This window comes from Suncus etruscus, chromosome 2, assembly GCF_024139225.1.
Source record: "Suncus etruscus isolate mSunEtr1 chromosome 2, mSunEtr1.pri.cur, whole genome shotgun sequence".
Taxonomy (NCBI): domain Eukaryota; kingdom Metazoa; phylum Chordata; class Mammalia; order Eulipotyphla; family Soricidae; genus Suncus; species Suncus etruscus.
Genome location: NC_064849.1, coordinates 29,432,904 through 29,455,784, shown reverse-complemented (window position 1 = coordinate 29,455,784; position 22,881 = coordinate 29,432,904). Strand labels below are relative to the sequence as shown.

The 22,881-nt window shown below is 36.7% G+C and overlaps 1 protein-coding gene across 1 annotated transcript in view; it reads right to left on the bottom strand.

Moving 5' to 3' along the window:
• EPHA4 (EPH receptor A4) overlaps positions 1-22,881 on the bottom strand; it is a 159,127-nt gene that overhangs the window by 127,633 nt on the left and 8,613 nt on the right. The gene's annotated exons all lie outside the window — the stretch shown is intronic.

Sequence of the window (22,881 nt, the reverse complement as noted above, 5' to 3'; positions counted from 1 at the left end):
CGAAGGAGAATTAGTTAACTGCACTGTTTATTAAGCTCTTGGTTTCTGTGTGTGTGTGTGTAGATATTTTACAGACCATGCATAGCCCATGAAGTCATATTCTTTTACAGTTGGTGAAACCCTAAAGGCATTCAGTAAACTTATAACACAACAGTGCCTCAGCGATTCTATAAAAACAATCAGCCTCATCAAGCTTGCTTTAACAATGTCTTTTACGAAAGGCAGCATTTCACTGGGTTTTAAGAGCAATGATGCTCCTTGGATAGTGGGAGGGAAAACTTACAGCAGAGTTAGAGGCAATAATTTACATCAGGCAACTAAACTACATAATCCTTTATATTTATTAAAGAGCAGCTTCTAACAGCTGTCACAGTCAGTCGAAGAACTGTACATTTGTTTCAAACAAGACTGAAAATCAATTTGCTATTTAATTCGGGATTAAATTAAATATTTAATTAAATTTAATATTTAGTTAATGTAAATTTAATTAATCTAGCCCCATCAGGAAAAGACAGGACTAGAGCAAAACAACAGCAGGTAAAAGGCTTGCCTTGTATGTTCAACCTGGGTTTAATACCCAACACTTCATATTGTTCCCTGTGCCTCACTAGAAATAGTGGAATAAACCCTAAGAATGGTGCAGTGGGACTCACTGACCAAAATTTAAATGAATAAGTAAGAAGAGAAAAATAAAGCTATGTGGAAAAAACTTTGATCAAGCAAATTTCTAAATGATCCTTTTTTTCACTTGCAATGGCTATTGGCGAATGAGTAAAATTGCTCCCACTTTGACTTTCATTCCATTGTTGAGTATTGCATGAAAATTTATATTAAAATGTTATAGAGATATATTATTTCTTCTTGTTTGTTTCACGGTTAGGAAATGTGAGTCTTTCATTATGTAACAAAGCTACCAAAACTACATATCTTTCCTACTAGTAATTACTAGAAAATAATCAAGTTATACTTTTAATATTTTTCTATGTATATTTTCAAAACAGCATTCTTAGAAACTGTAAGCAATGACAGAGGATCACTGAAAAAATTGTGGTACATTCAGGCCACAGAAAATTTAGTCAATAAAAAGATGTTATAAAGTTAATATTGATCTGGAAATACTTTACAATCATGTTGTTAGATCAATAATGTGTGTATACAAAGATAACAAAGATGTCTAGGAGCAAAGAATGAAAACAATAAACATGGCTGGCATTATATCATATAATTATTGATTATTCTGCTAATTTTGATGCTTGTCTATATTAAAAGGGGTCACTCTTAAGTCCAGAGACAAAAATTACACCCTGAGCACCTTCAGGTGTGCCCCCCCAAATAAACAAACAAACAAAAAGAGCATAGAAGAGTGAAAAGATCTGTATGGGATTCTGAGCTCAAAGCTGTGAAATAACCAAGCCATATTATCTTCAAGAGAAACCCACACAAGACACAGATGGATAAATGAAGCACAGTAAGAATTGAAGAGAAAAACATCCTTAGTACAAAAGCTGTCATAAAAACCCACCAAATGCTAATGTCACTAATAAAACAAGTTAAAGGCATTTTTCTTCTGAGAAAGAATGAATTGTGTAGACTGCATGCCCACCACCCCTATCCAATCACGTGTTGAATGTCAAACCAATGTGAGTCTAGTAAGAAAGAGTCCTTTACAAAGGCCATAAAGCCAGATAAAATTATAAGGGTGGGACCTGTTCTATATATGACTGTTGTCCTGAAGGTAAAAAAGAAGACCTGGAAGACAGTTCAAGTGGTAGACCATGTACCTAGCATGAAGGCATGAAGTTTTGCCTTCCATCCCCACTATTGTATGTCCCCATGTTACTTCTAAGGGTAAAACACTAGTGGTCCCTGAGCCTTCCCTTTAGAATATAACTGAGAGGGGGAAGGAAGCATCAAAAATATATTGTTAGCAACCCATGCACCTTGCACATGCACAGCAAATGGTGACTTTCAGTCATGCCAGAGCCCCCACATAAGACCTGTAAGTAACTTTGTTTTAAACATCTAAATGTGAGAAAACATATTTTTGTTGTTTCATCCACATCATCTATGTTACTCTATTATGGCAGCCCAAACTAAGTTAATTCCCCCAAAAGTTCTACATTAAAGTCTTTCCAAAAGCATTTATCTGGGCCAGAGCAATAAAAATATAGTGGGTAGGACATTTGCTTTGCATATGATTGACATGAGTTTAATACACAGCATTTCATATAGTTCCCTAAGGCTGCGAGGAGTGATCCCTGAGCTCAGAATTGGGAGTGATCCCAGAGCACACCTGGTTATGCTCCTCCCCCAAATCCTTCCAAATATCATCATGTTTAAAATCAAATATAGAACAGAAAAAGAAAAATGCAACCTTCCTCTTCTGGTATGTGCTCCCATCCCTTCATGTACTTTACATTTCACACGTACAGAATCAATAAATTCTTCATCCTGTCACACCAGCCTAATAAATGGCTCTCAAAAAGTATCTCATCACCAGAGACACAAAAGCAGAGAGGCACAGCCATTCTAATTCACTCCACAGCAGCACATATCCCTAACCAAAGTATACCAGCATAACATGTAGAAAAAAACACACTGCAAAGGATACTATGGGAAAGCTTTGCAGAACATCATCAAGCTGATAGAATGAAGATGATGATCTGAACACACCAGAACTACCAGTCACCTACATAGCTTCTCTGAGAAAGACTTTAGAGAAGAACTTTGGAGGATGTTCCAGGAATTCAAGGAATCTATGGGACAAATTGAATGAACCACAACTAAAAATCAAAAGGACATAAAATTAGAAATAAGAAAATTCCAAACCAAAATATTAGGGCTAAAATACTTGGTAGCTGAAATGAATACCTCATTGGAAAGCCTCACCAACTGACTAACAGTTGCTAAAGACAGCATCAGTGAGCTGAATGATGAGCTGCAGAACAACTCCATACAACAGAAGAGGCTGGAAAAGGGCCTTAAAAAATAATGAGAGGGGCCCGGAGAGATACCACAGCGGTGTTTGCCTTGCAAGCAGCCAATCCAGGACCTAAGGTGGTTGGTTCGAATCCCGTTATCCCGTATGGTCCCCCGTGCCTGCCAGGAGCTATTTCTGAGCAGACAGCTAGGAGTAACCCCTTAGCACCACCAGGTGTGGCCCAAAAACAAACAAACAAAAAAAAGAATGATGCAAAAATTCTCAAAGAATGTGAACAGATAAAAATACAATTTTCTGAAATTCAATAGAAACAACCTAAGAATCACTGGAGTCCCATAGGCCCAGGAAGAAAATATCCATGAAAAATCAACAGAAAATCATTGCAGAAATCTCAGAGAGCTAAAGACTGCATGTAACCAAATACTACATGCCTATAGAATACTTACTAAATGAGATCCAAAGTAAAACACCCTAAGGTACATCCTAGTCACAATGTTGAATCCCTTAGTTAGAGAGGGAATCTGGAAGGCAGCAAGATCAAAAAGGGAAATTATGTACGAAGGAGCATCCTTAAGGCCTACAGCAGATTTCTCAAAAGCAGTCCTCAAGGCCCAACGACAGTGATTGTATATAGTGACAAAACTCAATGAAATAATTTTTTTGCCAAGAATACATCACACAGCCAGACTTACATTCAGGTTAGAAGCAAAGATACACAGCTTCAAAGATAAACAAGAGCTGAGGAAATTTACAGACTCAAATACAACCTGAAAAGAAGAATTGATAGGTCTACTGTAAGGCAAGGCTGACCCAATAAATACACCAAACTTTTACAAAAAAAAATAAAAGTAAATCCAATGACAATAATCTTTCTCAATATCAATGAACTATATGTACAAATTAGGTGACACAGTGTGGCAAAGTGGTTCAAAAGTTTGAATTCAACTTTTTTGCCTCCAAAAAGCATATTTGAATAGTCAGAACAAACATAGACTCAAAGTCAAAAGTTGGAGAACAATCATTCAAGCAAACAACTCCCTTAGAAAGGTTGGAGTGGCCATATTTATATCAAATGTCACAGACTTAAAACTTAAAATGGCAATAAGAGAAAGAATGGACATTTTTTAAGAAGCAAGGGATATGTGAACCAGGAAGAAATCACACTCAGAAACATATAGTACCCAATGATGTACAAGAAACATATATAAAGCAATTGCTGACAGATCTGAAGAACGACATCAATAGCAACACAACAAAATGAACTAAAAATAGGCAGAGGGAAGAAAATAATAAAGCTAAGAGCAAAAAATTAATAAACTGAAATACAATAAATAATCTGAAAGATCAATGAAAGCAAGAGTTGTTTTTTTTAATTAAACAAGATCAACAAAAATTAGCCAAGCTCACAAATAAAAGAAGCTTAATAAATTGAATTAGAAATGAAAAGTGGAAGATTACTACAGACAATATAAAAATTCAATGAGTTATATAAGATTACTTTGAGAAACTCTATGCCACAAAAGATGAGAACCTGGAAGAAATGGATACATTTCTTGTACTCCTATAGTTTCCCAAGGTCAAACCAAGATGATCTGGCATATCTGAAGAGACCCATTACTATTGAAGAAATAAAAATAGTGATCAGAAATCTTCCACAAAACAAAGACCCAGTTGTATTTACAAGCAAATTATTTCAAACCTTTAAGACATACTTTGACATACCTTTGACATACTGTCAAACTTTGTATGCTCTCCTGGGAAACTGAAAAAAAACAGAAATACTCTCAAATATTTTTTATGAAGCTAACATCACCCAGATAGCAAAAGCAGACAGAGATGCCACAAGAAATGAGAAGTACAGACCAATATCCTTCATGAACACAGTTGCAAACATCCTCAACAAAATCTTAGCAAACAGGATCCAACGTCTCATTATGAAGGTCATACATGATAACTAAGTAGGATTCACCCTAGAGATGCAAGGATGCTTTACATATGCAAGTCAATCAATGTAATATACCATATCAACAAAAGGAAAAATAAAAATCATATTATCATATCAGTAGATGCAGAGAACCATATGGTAAAGTCCAAAACCCATTCATAATAATAACTCTCAACAAGACAGGAAGGAACACTTATCAATACAGTCAAGGCCATCTACCTCAAGCCTATAGAAAATATAATATTTAATAGGGAAAAACTGAAAGCCTTTCTACTAAAATCTGGCACAAGACTGTCCTCTCACCATTCCCATTCAGTACTGGAAAGTACTTGCTATAGCAATTAGGCAAGAAAAAGATATCAAGGGCATCTAGATAGGAAAGAAAGAAGTAAAGCTTGCAATATTTGCAGGTCACATGATACTACATTTAGAAAACCCTAATGGCTCTACCACAATGCTTCTAGAAACAATAGATTTTATAGAAAATTGGCAAGCTAAAAAAATTGACACAAATATCAATAGCCTTCTTATATACAAATAAAAATAGAGAATAAATAGACATTGATAAACAATTCCATTCACAATAGTACCACAGAAACTTAAATACCTTGGTGTCAACTTAAAGAGACAAAAAACTATAAAAAGACTACAAAACGCTACTTTAAAAATAGGAAGGAAATAGCAAGGAAATAACCTGTCCATGGATTGGGAAGTTCAAAATTATTAAAATGACAATATTCTCCCAAATCATTGTAGAGGTCAAATGCTCTAAGGATACATAATATTCTTCAAAGCAATGGATCGAACAACAAAAAAAGCTCAAAAATTGCTAAAGCAAATCTTAGAAAAATGAAGATGGGAGGCATTACTTTTTCCAAATTTAAATTATATTACAAAGCAATTATCATTAAAACAGCATGGTATTGAAATAATGACAGACCCTCATATCAATAGAATACACTTCAGTATTCAAAAAATGAACCCCAGACGTGCAATCAATTAATCTTTGCTAAAGGGGCAAAGAACACAAAATAGAGCAAGTGAAGCCTTTTGAACATCAGTCATCAGTCACTACAACACACTGATGGGTTGCATTTCTGTTTCCCCACTGACTACTGAGCAGAGTCAATGCTTAAGCAACATTTGATATTGAAATAAGCTGCTGTGGGGCTAGAGCAATATTATTGCAGTTAGAGTTTGCCTTGCATATAGTTGTCCAAAGTTCCTTAATTGGTCCACCACAGTTGCCAGGAGTGAATCTTGGGTAAAGTTTCAGGAGTAATTCCTGAACATAATGGGATGTGGCAAAACCAGCCCCCCGCCCAAAATAAAAGAGAAGATATCATTGCTATTCCAAGCAATGTTCTATGGACTTTCCTTCACAGATCATTTTCAATGAAGAGTACACCGTATTTCCTTTTTCTAGGTTTTCAGCTGATCTTACTTAACTAACCACAAACTATAACTATCCCACAGGTCTGTTTTCTCTTTTAGACTGCAAACTCCTTTGCAAAGGGAATGATGTATGGAAGATCTGGAGAACTCAGACTGGTCTCAAAATAGAAATAGGCAATGTTAATCTGGGGACTCCAAGCCTTTCTAGATAAAACAGTAAGCAGAAAACTCTGTGACCGTAGTCAAATCCATGTTAGAATTCATTTCAGAAAAGCATTATCACTGGAGAGGAACACCTAATGTTGCACAGGGTTTATCTGACTCAGGGATCACTCCTGGCAGACATGGGTGACCATATATGGTGCCGGGGATCAAACTGGCCATGCAAGGTCCTAGAAAACTTGTAAATAGAAAAGTAGGACTGGATATATGGATGGGTCCCAGTTCCCTAAAGTCAACTTCAAAAATATACAGGCACTATGTGGCCACTGCTACTCACATATTACCTGTTTTTTGAGTTTTCTCCAGTTAGCACTACTAACAAGATGCAAGGCTTTGAAATCTAATTGTTGAGTGTCAGTCATTTGTTTTATATTTTATTAATCTGCTTTAGTTTTCTCATATGTACGATGAAAAGCATACTCTAAATAATAAATTCCTAAGATCTTTGTAATTTGGATATTCTCCAGCTCTAAGAATAGATCTTATTTCATGCAGTGTCTGTATAGGTAAGGGTTTTTCTCTGCCTCTACGCAACAGAACTCAATCTAGCCACTCATGCAATCAAGCTGAGAAAGTGGGATTCCGAGTTATCAAAGAGAGTTTCATGGTATAAGGTACCACAAAGAAATGTTCTTGAAGACAAGCCACTCTGCATAGGCAAACACTGCTTCCTATGTTCCACCATTTGTGTATAGAAGACTAGTTTGCATGTTAAAGTAAGTGCCATGTGAATGTAATGACCTCCTTTATTCATTAGGAATTTTCATTGCTTGCAGTGCAAGCAAGAGAACCTGATTCTAAAGAACTTCCTTTTCCTATTTTAAAAAACAAACAAAAAAGACGAATTACTGTGACCACCATGATTTAACTATTATTCAGAATGCTGAAGTGCTGAGAGGTATGTTTATTCCACAAAAGCCTTGATAGAGAAGGAGAAGGCAAGAATGCATGCTTTGATGTAAAAGGAATAGACATGTAACACTGCTTGTACTATTCATGTCTTCCCTTCATTTTAACTATTATTACATAAATAAATTACCATTCAAATGGCTTTATTTATTATTTTGGGTATTTGGATTTTGTTGGTTTGTTTGTTTTCACATGCTCATAAATAACTGAATCAGCTCTAATGCATGTACACAACGTTCAGATTATTCTAAGTTAAATCTTTCTTTGCTTGATTTCTCTTCTAAATCACCCTGGATTTACTGCTTTCAAGTTGACCACCAGACAGCTATCATTCATTAGGTTGTCCTGTTAAGACAGTACCTTTTTTGTAAATTTAAATCTATGCTTATAGCCTCTCTTTCTTTTGTGATATCAAATCCAAATAAAAATAATTTATTCCAGTGACACATTCAGTTACAAGGTCTTCACATTTCTCCAGTGCAAAGCCATGGGAAATAATTTAAAGGCCACCCATTTGTAGATGAATATTTGACAAATCTTGGGAATAAATACAAGACCATTGTTTATAAAAGCCTGTATCTCAAGCATTTAAGATTTTCTTCTTAAAAATATAAGAACACAAGGCAAATCCTATATTGCTAGTTCAATTTGGATGGTTTCTTTTTAGATCAGTCTTTAGCCTAGCAAAGTATGGTATAGAAAAGTAGGATGTAGCTGCTGGAGCCAGTCTAGCTGGTTTCAAGCCCTCTTGAGTAGTCTATGTGGCCTTGGGCACCTTTGCTTGTCTCAGATTTCCCAACTGTAAAAATGAGGCTAATAACAGTACCTGCCTTATGATTGTTTTAGGACATAAATTAAACCCACTAGACTAGTTGTCTGATGGCCATCTTGAAGTTACTTTGGTAAAAAGTTATTTCTTCAAAAGGCAGTTCTTCCAATTGATACTTTTTGGAGAAACACATAATACCAACTTTGAGATGAGATGTGTATACTTACATTGAAAGAAATATTTTTAAATAAAGAGAAATAACTGGGACTATTTGAAGAGCTTCATCTTTTCTAAATGATAAGATCCTACACCTAGACCAGCTACCCTATAGAAAGTATAAGAAGTTTAAAACAGGTTATGCCAAATACCTTACTATCTTAGAATCCTACAGAGAATCAGAAGTAATTTTACAGTGTGTCCAGGCTAAAAGCTTAGAGCTGAAATTATTATTCACATAAAGTTTATCTGCAATGTGAAGGGGAGGTTGTGACATGTCAGGAGTATAAGGTGCCATGAGTGTGTTAGTTTCAGGGATTTGGAGAGGCATCATATGTTCCGAGGAGTAATAGGAAGACTTTTCTTACCCTAAAGTTCAAGAATGATCTTTTAGGAAATCTAGGGTTTTTCTTCAATCCCTTAGCATAGTTATAGTGTTATGTGACTTGGGACTCTCCAGTCAAGATAAACTTTCTGAAATGTGGGCTCATCCCCCCAAAGAACTCATACTCTGTTCTTTAATTCAAAATATTCAATAGTTTTCCCTTCTATTGGGACAACTGTCTTGACCTCTTAAGCCAACTATTACATAGACAGTCTTTCGTCTACTTGGTTCTGAGAAAAGTCAAGTTTACCAATTCCCCCAATCACCATAAATCAATAAACGACTATTACAGTGCTGCAGCTAAGGAATACAAAGATGTTTCTCTACCCTACTTCTGACACTGGACAATCATTCTTCTACCCAACGTCTTCTTAGGGAAAGCACTTCCATATGAAAGGGCTGAATTTGTGCTCACTCTGCAGTTAAATGCAGCTATTTTGAATAGGATATTAAATATCCCAATTTGATTCTTATTACCAAGCCTGTACCTGATTAATTAGTAGCTAAGCCATGCCGATACATGATGCCAGATTTAAAGATCCCATTACCTTAAACAGCCATGTTAAGATCTAAACAAGTAATGAAAAAGCTTAATAATTTAATTATGGATAAGATCAATGTGACCTCCTGGTTTTTCACCATAACCGGTTGGCAGTAACCCAAATCCAAAACAAGAAAGATGCCTACTCTGTTAGCTCTGAAAAGCATCTGAACATAAGAATCTCAGAGCCAGTTTCCTTTTGGGATTTCTTTGACTTTTTACTGGTCTACAACTATCCAGAAAGTACCAAATCATAATTGAACAACTTTAATTTCCTGAGAGAGTCTTAGTGATGAAATCTTTCGTGTTTGCAGTGAAAAGTTGACTGTGTATATTACAAGACTGCATGCTAATAAAAAAAATTTTTAAAAACATCATTGTTAACTTTACGAATCAACTGAACTACCATAACCTGCCAAGAAGAAAGACCATGTAAATAAACTATGTTGCTTGATCACTGATGGAGAATTAAAATAGACCAGAAATTAAAATAACAACATTTTTACTGTCTGGAAATAGATGCTACTTCTCAGGGGAGATTTATGTGCACCGGTTTGGGGTTGAGTGTGCACATTGGGCAAATATCAATGTTACTCCCCTCCCCCAACTTCCTGTTTTGCTCACCTTGAGAGGCAATCCTGCCCACATCTGGAAGAGGTCTTTGACTTTCTGTTTGGCTCACCAGGAGGATAGATGGGGAGAGATTCAAAGGGAGAATAGGGAGAAAATTCAGCAAGAGAGGTGGCTGGCTGGTAGAGACAAGTTTGAATGCAGGGCTACTTATGAGGCAGGCTTAAAAGGTTTAAAAGGCTTAGAAGCCACACATAGGGCCTTAATAAAGGTGATGTCTTCTGAAACCTGACTACCCCTGGATCATTTCTTCGTGGCTATTCTGAACCCTCAGAAACACCGGCTGGAGAAAGTTGTAGGTGCATGCCTCGACCAGCAGAGAAAGGCCTCACCATCCATCTCACCATCATCTGCCTCCATCCAGGACCCCATAATTAAAATGTTATTCAACATCCTCCTTTACAGATGACAGAGGAGAGAAAGTATAAATTAGGTAACTAGCCCGTAGTCACATTGTAAATGGCAAAGCCTAAAGTAAAGGTACATTTTCATTCCAAAATTCGAACTATTAACTACCAGTTTTAGTTAACAAACAGAATTCAAGATTATCACAATTTCCTCATAACTAATAGTATTTTTGTTGGTTGTTTTTATTTGGGGTAGCCACAATGGTAGGGCTCAGGGGTTCCATCTAACTTAGAACTGGGGGACAGAGGTTCCTTCTGGGCTTGCTTATGAACCATGTGTCATTGAGTATTAAGCCCAAACTTTTTATATGTAAATCATGTGCTCTTTCCCCTGAAATATCTGCCTGGTTCACCTTGATATGGTTCACCTTAATATAATTTTCCCCCCACAAGTACAAAGTTTATAATTTATTTTATAAAAAATAATTTACAAGTATAATCAATTAAATATATATGAGTTAAAATGATCAAGTAATTGAGATAGAGAGATTTTACTGTGGGTAAGGATTTTGCTCCTTGACACTATATATAGTATAGTCAAGTATAGCTAGGCACTCAAGGATCCTTGAGTACAGAGCTAGGTTTAAGCACTAAGCACAGTCAATTTTGCTCCCCAAACCAAAAATAATAAGCAAATAAATAAAGATCATGTTATGAAGAGATAAACCTGGTTTTTTCTGAGTATACATAAAATTTGAAAATATATTAAGGAAGTATATCTAATAGAAGACAAATTTATGCTCACAGAAGCCAAGCATAAAATAAAAAAAAAGCGCAAAAGCTACATTCTTATCTAGTTACTCATTAAATATTCTAATCAAAGGGCCAACAAGATTGCAAAGGAGGTAAGGTGCTTGCCTTGCACATTGGCTGACTTTGATACCTAATATGGCCTTCTGAGCTTGCCAAGAGTGATATCTTCGCACAGAGTTAGGATTAAGTAAGCACTGCCAGGTTGGTTCAAAAGCAAACCATAAAAATAATATTTCTAACTAGTATTGAAGAATACAATTCAAAAAATTAAGTGGTTCACTTTTTGAAAAGAAGGAAAAAGATTTAATTGCTTGTACTTCTAACTATTAGTCCCTAGAAAACCCTGGAAAATGAACTAAAAACCTATTAGTATTCACAAGTCAGTTCAATAAAGAGATAGGATGCAAGATAAACACCCAAAAATCAATAGCTTTCCTGTAGATCAGTGATAACTAGTTAGAAGATATAATGGAAAATATTGGAAAATCTCAATAGGCTTGTGCTTTTCAATCATTATCTGTAGTAGAAGTCAACAACCTTATTTTTTGGCAAGGACAATTTTTTTTCCTTTAGCATCTCTAAATATCTTAAGGTACAGCATGATTCAGATTATTATATGTCAGACATTATTTTTACACAATCATTTACTTTGGGAAGAAATGTGAGGATCTAACATAGAATTCATGAAGTTTTAACACAACACTACAAGGATGAATGTCTTATCCAGCACCCACTTAAAAAAATAAAACTTAAAACAGAAATAGCTATGGCTGGCTATGCACTTTATGAATGAGTATCCCAGAATCTTCTCTGAAGATTAGAGTTAGTTTTCTAATGAGATTTTATTTTAGTGAAGGAAACAATCACTTCTGCATTCTGAATGAAAACTACCTGACTACCATTTGGGGTCTGTACAAACCTTTTTTCTAAAGGTTCTTTCCTTTCATTCTCGCAGATGATATTGTTCATTTGTCATCAATGGTGAGTTCTTTTCTAAGAAAAAGCTCCCATTTTCATACTGTTTTATTGGAGCCTTATATTAGTGCTATTTGAAAATTCTGGGATACAGCAAGCAGTTCCAAAAGAAAACGCTTAAAAAAAAAAAAGAAAGAAACCTGAGCATTCAAATATTACTTTCAGCTGCACTTAATTGCTGGCACCTCATTGGAGAACAGAGTAATGAAATCTCAATTTCTCCCATTAGTTAATTAGCACCTTTGCTTCTTAAGTACTGGAAGCATTACACTGTTAATTACCTACAAGTCCTTTTTCAAAAATCAGTGACTGCTTATATATATTTTTTCCTATACATGGGTTCATGCAGCCCTTAAAAAGAAAACCCTATTTAAATATGCTTCTCTTTGAATAGGCTAAATGTGACCAAATGGAGTGCTGGAACCCTTCAAGGTAAGGTCAGTCAACAAGTGCCCTTGTATTGATCTCTTACTTCTCCCACACTTTCCTTCTAATCCTCTCCATAATTACATGAACTGCTAGCACTTTCCTCAAGCTGTCAATTCCTTTTGCATCCATTTTCAAATGGCCAGCAGACATCAGTCTGGGCACTAGATCAAACTGTCAATGTTCCCCACTCAGCCATCAACAATCCTCTTGAAGATGCTTGGCACAGCTATCAAGGACCTCCTAGGGTTCTTCAAAACTCTTCCCCACTTGGAGGAAAGCAAGAAGGGTGGAGGCGCCAGAAAAGTATTGATCTAGTCTTTTAACATGCTAATTTATCTGGGGGCCCGCCTCAGTCTGGGCCAAGCTGTACACTTCAAAAGGAAACTGTTTTGTTTTGTTTTGTTTCGAAGTGAAGATGTCTTTTTCAAACTCTTCCAACAGAAAACAAATGAATCTCAGCACCAAGTTCACCTTGCAATGGGAGTTTGGCCAGTTAGAAAAGGAGCTAAGCTAATTGATAAAGGTGATGTACAGTTTGAAAACTATGTAAAGCTTTTAAAGCCTGTATGTGCAGAATGTCCAATTAGGATGTAACCTATTGTTAATATAATCTTTGGGAGAAAAATAAAAAATGACACAATTAAACAAATGTAAAACATTAATAACATCAGTATTGGTGAATGCTCAAACATCCTTAAACATGAGGAACACAGAAAATAAAATGAAATGTTTTCTTAATTACAGCTCAACTGGCAAGGCACCATGAAGGCAGGCAAAAAAAGATGGGATGAAGGGAGATGATAATGGCACCATTATTAAAGGCTTTATCTCCTGCTCTTCTTAGCCAGTTTTTTTTTTAATTTCATCAATGAAACAGCACAGATTAGACTACACAGCATAATTAATTGTGTAAAGATGGTAAAGTATTACCATATTAAGTTGGTACAATTAATTCCTCAAAAGCAATCCCCTGCAGTTTTCATGACCTGTACTAAAAATGGGGGTAGATGTGAATGGTTCTGAGTGGAAGAAACTTGGCGCCTTAAATCAGGGGAAGTTCTTGAGGACAAAAGCCCCAGAGAAAAGCATTCCTCACTGAGCTGAGTCTTAACTGATCCTGAGGTTGGCCATGGTATTATGAGAGGAAATCAGTATTCGGTTAACCTTTGACCCTGAGGCACTGAAGTGGACAAAGGACCAATCTGGAGCCCAGAGAGAAGGAAGCCAAATGTCACACAGCAGGGAAGCAATTGTTAGGGAAACATTTGGCTTGGGCACTACCACTTCATTGGGGCAAAGTGCTATTCACAGGAACAACCCATGAAGAGATAAGGCCATAAAATATGAACAAAATGAAACCTTTTCTGCCTTGCTCCTAAATTGTTAGCTTTTATGGGACTTCATGCTGAACAGTATAAAAAAAAAATCCAATTTGCTTTGAAGCGCATTAGTCTGTCTAACATCCTAATTATTGTTTACATTGCCATTTGCCTTCTATTAAGAATTGAATAATTACCCGGCACTTCATAGTTTAAAAATACAAGCAAACAGGATTATCTGGGTAATTAAGAAACTGTACCATGGCTTTGTAGTACTGAGGAAAATATCAGTCCACGTAGGGGAAATGATAATTATCAATCAACTTACTTCAAATGGAATTTTAAGGATTTTGAGCAATTGGAGATCTGTAACTTATTAAGACGAGGTTAGTCAGATCATCTTTGAGAAGTGTGGGTCCGTTTAAATCTATCCTTAGAAACAAGAGCCAGATAAGCAGCTGAATTTTCTCATCCACTAATGACACCAGAGAACACACCAAGTACAGAGCCTTCTGCTGTTCTTTAATCCTAATAATCCATCCCAAATGGACTTTGAACAGCATCATCAAATTGTGTCAGACCATGTGGAGCTAAACGAAAACTCTTCCACATTTAGATGTTGTTTTAGCTGACCCGGAGTCTACTTAATTATACTGTGAAAAAAGTCTGGCCTTGACTACTCTCTGCTGTGTGAAATGAGCTTGAACTCACAACTAACTGAACTTCAAAAACATCCCTTGCAAGGCCCTCTTCTTCAAGTATATGGAATACATATGATCATGCTCTTCGGCACATGATGCACTTTTACTCTTCCAGGTGAGAGGAAAGTGAGTTGGTTTAAGATGCAGGGCACTTGGTTCTACTTCTAGGGAAATAAAGCAAAGATTAAGGAAACTTGGAAGACTGTGTGTGGGATTGGAAGACAGGAATTCAAGATGCTATATTCAGTCCACAGGCAATGCACCAGGAGGATCAGAAGTATAATCTCTAGACGGATCTTTTTAAAGAAATGTATCTGGGACATAAGTGAAAACAAGGGATTGCAACTGGCACTCTAAGTGTGAAGATTGATATATTCACTCACAGATAGAGAAGTGCAGATAAAAATAACAGGGTTAACTTGTTCATTAGATGCTTTCAATATCTTTGGGTGGAAGAAATGAATTCATTCCAGCCCAAGATAGTAAAGTCTTTCTACCAAAGGTCTTTCTTTCCTTTAACTTCTTGAGAGAGGACAATCTTTTTACTTCCCATTTTTCTTTAAGTCCATTGTTGGGACAGTTCTTAAACATTCCTGGCATAATCGGAATGTGCCACCTCTGAGAGATCAGCACGATCCCAGCAGAAGCTGTCACTAAACAGACAAGCTAAAGGATTCACCAATGTTAGGTTCTTTCCCAAAGGTCAAAAAAAAAAGAGCAGCAGGAGCTGGGTGCTTTGCATGGGGCAAAGGACTAGGGTGACAACCAGACACATGAAGGAGCCTCGTGGGAAGGTCACACAACACACACACACACACACACACACACACACACACACACACACACCATGAAGAAAGAAATGCATATAATAGGCCACTCCCACCTTCCACCTCGCCACCCCCCAATTCCTGGAAGCATTCAAATCAAAATCGAATTAATTTGCATGGTGCCTAAATCATTGGGTCTGCATAAACAGAAGGAGATTTTGGCTGGAGTTTTCAAAGGAAAGCCTCATTGCCTTTGTCAAAGGGGGAAATGGGTGTGCTGTTTAGCATAGGGTGCAAACAGAACATGCAAATGAGGGGTCCTGCTGCTTGGAGAAGCAACCTTAGGCTGACAGCTGACAGCCTGCATTCACCCAAAAATGCTCTAAGTCTCCCTCATCAGGGACATGTATGCGGTCCCAGCTCTATTGTTTGCCAAGAAGGCGAAATAGACCCTGAATATTCATAAAATGTCCATTTAGTCATGGACTCTTAATTACCTTTTAGATCAGGGAGCTCAATGACCTCACCTGCTCTGCTCCCCAAAATAGCTCAGAGGTACCAGCTGTAAGGAGAGATATCAAGAAATGCCCTAAGAGAGGCACTAAAAAAAAAAATAGGGTCTCTCCTGGTGCAGGGGACAGCTGAGGTCTTCTTTAATCAATCATTCCTTCTCACAAGCACAATAAAACCAATAAGAGCCCTGAGAGATGATAGTGGACACAGATAAACAGTTTTTAAAGAGCCAAGAGCTATAAATCGCTGCTGAATTTTATAGAAAGATCTCAAAGATTAAATAAATCAAACGCCAGTCCTCTGAGTTAACCTAAACTTACAGATTCTGTAAGCTTTCTTATATAATTTTTGTTTGTTTTTAGGCCATACCCAGTCCTACTCAGGGTTTGATTCTGCCTCTACACTCAGGAATCACCTATAGCAATGCTTAGAGGACCTTATGGGATGCCAGAGAGTGAGACCATGTTGGTCATGTGAAGGGCAAGTACCCCACTAGTGCTCCTGCCCACTTAATATCACTTTCAAGTACCTACAGCCAGATGGAAATGTACTCCATGCCTGGCAGAGAAAGTAGGACAAATCCAAAAGAAGATGGTCCTGAGCAGGGATTCTGCAAATTTTTAGTTGGGAACCCCTTTTCCACAACTTATCTCTGTTGAGGAAGTCAAGTGTGCTTTTGTTTATTATAAGTTGAAGCAATCAATGTTTGCCATCAGAAATGAAAGATGAGGCATTTGAAGCATTTATTAATTTGCTAAAAAGATCAATATTAAACTCATTACATATTAATATGAACAGAAATGATATTTTAATTTTGTTTTTGTTTGGGAGCTAAACCTGGCAGCGCTCAGAGGGTACCCCTGGCTTTGCACTCAGGAATTATTCCTGATAGGACTATGGGACACATGGGATGCTGCAGAAAAAATCTGGATTGGCAACATGCAAGGCAACCACCCTACCCTATCCACCATGCTATTGCTCTAGCCCCACAAAAACAATATTTTATTCAATTCAGTTGTTTTTGGTTTGAGACTGTCTAACTGGGCTCAGGGTTACTCTTGACACTATGCTCAGAAATCACTCCAGGAGGTCTGAGGTGAAGGGCTCAGGGTGCTGGGGATGGAAACTGAATTGGCTGCTAGCAAGGCAAGTGCACTATTACTGTGCCCCCCCACAAAGTAACATTCTAATAATAAACATTTATTTTTCAAAAGAAGCGATTTTACTTTTCCTCCCCTCAAATCTCTTATATATCTAGATTAATTAAAAAAAAAGCTAGATCCCATATGTGATTCTATTTTCAAATAATAACATCTTAGCATTCCTAAGATTATTACTGAGAATTATTACATTAATCTGACCTTGTAGATTACAAAAGCTCCAGGGAAACCAACTGGAATACATTTTGAGAACCTCTATGAAGTGCAGTCATTTGGGGAACTGAGAATTTGAACAGGGCAGGGAAGATCAACCACTTCATATTGCCCACCCACAATTGACTTCTTGTCTGTCACCAGTAATTGTCATAAAACTCTGCCCCCTGTCATTACTACTACCCCTAAACCTCTACTCTGGAAACTAATAAACTGCTTTTGATGTTGAAAAGACAAGTAGCCCATATTTCTGATCAAATACCATCTTACTTCTAAAAAGAATAAGATTAGCAATGAAATTTTATCTACTCAATAATTGAAGGTGCAGAACTAAATCTATTATACATTTGTGCATCGTATACAACAACATTTGATTGCTACCAACTTGCAGATAAAGAACTTGGGGTGAGGGAGGGCAGGTCTCAAGGCAGGTCTTAGTTATTTTACACTAAAAGCTATTGTTTAATCTCATGCACTACACAGATTTTGGACATTCGGGAGCAGAGATGGTTCATAAACATGATAAAAACAGAAGTCAAAGTATGAATTCTAAACAAGAACGTTTTTAATATGTCGGCTACATCTAAAGGGTTTGATATATCATGTTGGCTCCATGAAACATGACCTCCAACAAATAAATATTTAATATGTAACAGACCACAATTCCTTACACATTTATTTATTCATTCATTTAATGAACATTTAATGAAACCTCACTCTGCTCTAATGACTGTTTCTGAAGTTAGTTATCTGAACTTTACTCCCTCCTTTATATTCTCATGATAAAAAATGTTTTTAAAATTTACTTGACAACTGTCAAGCCAGAAGACTAACTGAACAAGATAAATCATTCCATTTGAAACAAAATTATTCAGACAGAACTTACAACTTAAAATGTATACTTAAAAATATTACTAGGAAAAGATTAAACTACCTAAATATCTACATGTGGGGGGAAAATTAAATGATTATAAATTCAGGTGAAACAATATCAATCATTAATTGTGAAGATTGAAGAAAATTGAAGATTGTTTTCCAATATGAAATGAGCTCTATGGCAAATAGCATAGTCAAGCAATATAAAAGCAACATGATAAGTATTCAATTTGGGTTGTATTTTAAAGACATAGAGAGAGACATAAGTGGGTTACCAGTCAAAATATAAAGTGAAAAATTGAACTAGAAGCTTAAAGCATGCCTTTGTTAATGTAAAATTCATCAATTAAATGCCACAAAAACAAAAAATTAAGTCATGAAGTTCAACATTGTGCCATTCAGGTGTTTATTTTTTCATGCCCATCTCTGCTTTTCAGGACAGTTATTAAGAAGCTTATTAATTTATCCTTTCCCAACATGAGTTGTTTTTCTTTTCCAAAGATTTGAGGCTTAATTTTATATATATATATATATATATATATATGATTTTGAAAAGTACAAGGAAACTCAGACTTCAAATAAGCCATCAACTCCTACATGCCACATTCAAACTTCCCTGAATTATTTCCCATGTGATGCTTTGAAGAACCCCAAATAGAAATCATGGCATGATTGCCCTTGACGAAAGAAAACTGAGCACGAGAAGGCAAACAATTTTTAAAAAGTATAATAGAAAAAGGGCAATATTAAACCTTGCTTTTCTCGATATAAAGAATTGTATCTTTCAATGATCACAGCCATGCTTCAAAGGTGGAGTTAAAAGCAGTCTGGTGATCCAAGCAATTGATTCTTAAGACATGACTCAAAGTAAAAAAAATTTTCTAAAGTGGAAAGAGTATCAAACAGCACCTCTCTGAACTCTATTCTAAATGCCTTCATTCCAGCAGATCATTCTCTTAGGCCCTTCTAAGCATTTAGGAAAGCAAAGTGAGTAAATTTTTTTCTTCTTCTTAAAACTAAGTTCTCTAGCTCGGCAAAGTGGAAATCTAAAGTATTTCTATTTTACAGCCATCAAAACCTTTCTATTTTGCTTCTTTTCAAAAGAGTTTTTAATCAGATATCTTTTATAATAAGAAAAGACCTAATAAAAAAAAAAAGAAAAGACCTCCTTGATATAGTGCTATACATATATAAATTCATAGGAATGCATGTTATCTCTCCTAGATACATTTGATACCAAATGATTTAAACAAAACTGTGCATTTCAGCAAGTCTTAATTTGGTCACAACTGTGATTATTTGGCCTTAAAAATGACTCCTTAAGAATGCTTCCTTTTTATTAGCATTGCTTTTATATATTCTCTCTGAAAATATTGCTTATTAATATTTCACACAGTAAATCTGTGCCTTGAGTTTTTCTGCTTTTTAATTAAGCAAAAAAAGCTAATAAAGAATCCTTTCCTCTCTTCCTTCTGCTTCATATTTCTGGGGGTAATGCAACCAAGTCTATAAAGCATCTGGAACATTTCCTCTGTGGTAATGAACTGGGAAAGTGGATCTGAAGAGCACTGGGGAGTGAACTACACAAGAATTTCCTTTCTTGTCCCCAGAAAAGTGCAAACTTCCCACCCTTCCAGGCCAGTCATTGTTTGTCTGGGAGAATGGTAAGAGGTTCGCATGCTAACTTTGTACTTCTGCTGAGGCCAAGACATGCCATTTCAGAAAACGTTATGCAAGGGCAGAAGGACCTTGCAGCTGCTTGAGAGGGGAAGCCTTCCTTCACCCTGCTGCTGTTGACATGAAAGAGACAGTCCAGCAATCCTGAGTCTTCATTAGCATGGACTGCATGGAGACAAGAACTCCAAGAGGAAGTGTCTCTCTGTCCCCTGGGTTCCAGGACAATTCCAGCAGAAGCGCAGGGTTAGACTGGACAAGGGCACTCTCCAGGCCCCCTCCTGGCCTGGCCATTTTGGCCCAGGGATCCTTTGTCAAACAGTTAAGATCTTAATCAATCTTCACTCTGACCTCTAGGCCCCAGTGGAAGATGGATGAGGAAGTAGGTGACCTTTCACCTGCTCTTCTATTTGTCCTGCCACAGTAAACCCATTGAAATGACAATTGGGGAGGTATCTGCTGCCAGCTTCTGCAGACTTGCCAGTTGTCCTTTATGTCCCTTTTTAAGCTCTCTTTACACTCTATTCTTTCTCATAGCACTCTCAGAGCTTTCTCTCACTCAAAGGGAAGTTTTTCTATCCTAGGAGGGAGTGGGGAGAAATGCACTCTCCAAATATTATTTAGAATATCAAGTGTGAAAAAAGACAGTATTCTTTGTTGCAGCAAGGGAAATGCTTCCTCTCTTTAACCTTGAATTTCGAAAGTGGCACAAAGATGAACTTCCCTACAACTCTCTAGACTGCTTACCCTTTGAAGCTTAGCAGTTGTGAACTTGAGAGAGCTGAGTGATTAAATAACACAGCATAAGGCCAGAAGAGCAGGTCTGTAGGTAATCATTATCAACCCATTTCATAGATAGCAAACCAAGCTTAAAAGACCTGTCCCAGTAAAGCCATACAGCTGAGTCTATATGGCAACAAAGATCTTTTGTTGATATTTTTTCTAGAGTACTCTCAGACTTCATTAAAAATGTCAAAGCTGCAAAAAGGTGTCTTTATTTTAAGATGTTTATTTTAAGATTTTATTTTAAGATGAGACCTTTTAAAGGTCTCAATCAAGTTCAAAATTGAAGAAAGCTTTGCTACTACTTTCTTGCAGAATTCAGAGATTCTGTCATGGTAGTAATAACAGCAAACAAGCAAATAAAATGCAGATTTTTGTGTGAAAGTATCTGCTTGAGAGAGCTTATTATTTTATGAATTGTGAAGAAAATACCTGGGTAGCAGGCAATCTGGTAGCAGGAAACGATTGTTTAGAAATGGATTGGACCTGATATTACTGAATCTTCCCCTACCATGCACCACAAGATTAATTGGATTTCTAAGAGTATTTTCATGCCTATAAAACAAGCCACTAAAATATTCAATTGTCTTTTCATTCACTTTTCCTTCTATCTTATTCACTTTCACTTGTGATTTGTGTTGTAAACATGTCCAGGACAATAATAGTAGAGCAATGGATGAATTATTGGTCTGTGTGACAACTGCAAATCAATGGCATTAGATAAAGATATACTAATGCCAGAAGCATGAACATTGCAGAAGGGAATGGAAGACAATGGCACTTTTTTGTAATATATAGAAGACTTATGTCAGGTGAAAATGTGAAGTTCTGCCTTAAGACTATCATAAACACAGAATAGTTTGATCTAAAATTACGATGTGCCCTTCCCTTCTCCCACCACTATCATCATGGTCATTTAGGCGCCAATATCAGTTCACACATATATTTTTAAACATTTATCTCAAAAGTACTCCTCAGGGTTTCAATTTGGAATAGCTTCAATTACAGTTGCTAGGTCAAGAGCAAATAAGGGAGAAAAAAAATTTTCTTGGTGAAAAAAATACCTTTCAAGTTCCAATTTTCCCAGTGGATAGTTAAGTTTTACCCTTTTACTCTATATCCACATAAAAGGTAGCCAGTCCTCATTCTGTTTTATGAGCAATGAACTCAAAAGACTCTCACTGGTCAGCTGCTCCATTCCTTGAAATAACTATAGCCCATCAAAATGACATGTGAAAAAAGTACCAACAGTGGAAGGAGAAATGAGTACATCTATGATGCCAAATTACAAAAAAAATGCAATGTTCTTTACATTGTAACTGTTGATTTCCAGTCTGTCAAGTGGATTGCCCCATAGTTAATCCCACCCTGTCATTAAAATGGTTGAAATGCCAGACAAATTGCTTGGCAGCCAATTATTTTGGGCTCTTTAATCACCAAATCAGATGAACCATGTGGCAACCCAGACTACAGCTCAACAACCACCCTGAGAAAAGATGGATCTGACCAAATCCATAGATGGGACGGAAATTACACTGTTTATTAATAAGTAACTGCAATAAGATAGACTGGAGCTGATGACTGATAACTACCAACACCTAACTCCCATAAAGTAATCTACATTTTACATTTTACCCATGAAGTGTGATTTAAGTTCATAATTTCTCAGAAACAGACATGGTGTCAAGAAAAAAAAAAGACAATAATATTCTTAGCATTCTGAGAGAAAGTCAAGGGGAAGAAAGAAGAATTTATTTACCTCTAGGGAAAAAAAGATAATCACCTGAGCAATATGAAAAATTGGAAGTATCCTGATAAAAAGAATTGCACATCATTTTTTTTCCAGAACTCAAAGAATCCAAATGTGTCACAATGTCCCATTGCCTCTGACCATAGTCAGGTAAGAAGCCTCCTACATTGCTCCTGATCACTTCCTCAAGGATTTAAGAGGTCTTTAGTCAAGATTAATTTCATTTAGAGCCCTCATCAATAAGTGCTCATTGGAGCAGAAATATGGTCACTTCATTAGGCCACACAGCAGGCAAAACCAGATCTTCCCTCCACAGATCCCCCAGGAGGAAACTGGCATGCTCAATCCCTTCTTAAATCCACATTTAATTCCTCCAGAGCACATACTTGAGAGGAGCGTGCCACCCTCTCTGTCACTTCCCCAGAACAGGATGGAGAAGTCTCAGTCAATCTGTATCTTCAGTTTGTTCATTTCCATTTCTGAAGATGCATCAAACCAGTTGGGGTCGAAGTGCTGTTAGCAAATTCATTTGGCCTACTGCTGATTACAGCAGCAGCATTTTGGTGTGTCGGGACTAGAGAAACCTGCAGCTTGGGCAATTACTCATT